Source organism: Nerophis lumbriciformis, linkage group LG32 (assembly GCF_033978685.3).
Source record: "Nerophis lumbriciformis linkage group LG32, RoL_Nlum_v2.1, whole genome shotgun sequence".
Lineage (NCBI taxonomy): Eukaryota > Metazoa > Chordata > Actinopteri > Syngnathiformes > Syngnathidae > Nerophis > Nerophis lumbriciformis.
This window is the reverse complement of record NC_084579.2, coordinates 17,360,533-17,362,346: the sequence shown is the minus strand read 5'-3', so window position 1 is coordinate 17,362,346 and position 1,814 is coordinate 17,360,533.

Genomic DNA, 1,814 nt, shown 5'->3' with positions numbered 1-1,814 from the left:
CAAATACAATTTTAAAAAACGGATTTTCAAAATAAATGTTTACAGGCTCGTATGCAGTTAGTCGTACGTCAGCAGCCAACAGGAGCTTTTGTAGAGGTTTTATTATAATATATTACAAAATAGTGTTGGATCGATTCTGAATCGAATCGTCACTCAAGAATCGGAATCCAATCACGAGGTGCCCAAAGATTCCCACCTCTAAAAAAAAAAAAAAAGTCATTTGACGACAACATAAACTCGCTTTAAGAGGAGATCTTGTCAAATTACACTTAAGTTGTTTACATTCCACAAACAATTATCATTCTCAAGAATTGATTTAAAAATTAGTTTTCAGGTTTTTTAATTTTTTTTTAAATTTTAAACAACTGTTATTGATATTGACATTATTATTCATTGTGTTGCTTTTAATCATTTTTGTTTTTCCTTTTTTTTTTTTTTAATTTGTATGTCTTTTCAATTGCTTTGTACATTTGCTGGTATTGGGTCAGAGTTGGGGTTGCTCTATTTCCTTTCATTTGATTGATCACCATTCTGTGATTTTGCAAATACAATTTTAAAAAACGGATTTTCAAAATAAATGTTTACAGGCTCGTATGCAGTTAGTCGTACGTCAGCAGCCAACAGGAGCTTTTGTAGCCTGGAACCTGTTTTGTAAAGGTTTTATTATAATATATTACAAAATAGTATTGGATCGATTCCGAATCGAATCGTCACTCAAGAATCCAATCACGAGGTGGCCAAAAATTCCCAACTCTAAAAAAAGATAGTATGTGAAAAGTCATTTTACGACAACATAAACTTGTTTACATTACAAAAACAATGAACATGACATTGCAATCACATATTTTCCTCTAATCTGAACATTAAGAATAACGACTTCCTGTTAAATTACACACCTTGTCATTGTGTCAGGCCTCATCTGACAAATTGCATACCCAACTCAATATAATTCTTCACTCGGCAAAAAAAAAAAGATGCAAACAAGTGGATTGGAATAATCCCTCTTTTTTGCCTGAAAGTTCAACTCTCGGCCATGACAATCTCACACCTGCCCGGGCGAACGGAATAGGATGACCGTTCTATTCAGGCGGATTAGACCAACGCAAACTATGACAACGACTTCCTGTTTTGTCTCGCTCCTCAAATAATATGGGGTCAAGTTTCGCACCTGCCGTGCTGCCCAGACGTCAGGTGGAAGGATTCCAGCCAATATCCTGTCTGTTGTACCTTTTTTGTTTTGTTTGTGGAACCCGAGAGGAAGGACAGTCGGCCACCCAGAACCTAAGGTTCCCAGGAGGATAAGAAGCAGTGTTACGTTCAAACCAATATTACATTTTTACTTCGATTTACAAACAAACTGTTACGTAAATGCACCCAAATATGGTAATTCATCCATTGAGATTCCCCATTGGCGTAAAAGTCGGGTTATCTGATCTCCATATTTGGAAAGGGGCTCATTATCAATTAAACAGGTCAGGTTGCCGTGGCAACGCGCCGCTAATTATTTATGCTAACGAGCGAGGAATACCGCGTAAAAATAACAGCTGATACGAATTGGATATGATTAGATGGTCACTTAAGCGAGTGACACAAAGCATGTTTAATCCACCTAATTGAACCTGACTTTGGATGCCTAAACAAATGAGGGGAACTCACAGGGGAGTTATCTGATCCCATCTCCGCTAATGGATTGCAGATTCCATTCCCATAAGGGCATTTGGGCAAAGAAGTCATCGCTGGATTGAAATTTCTCTGCTCGGGAGCTGTCGAATGGAATTAACCAGGTACTCACCTGGCGCAACTAAAACTCTCTC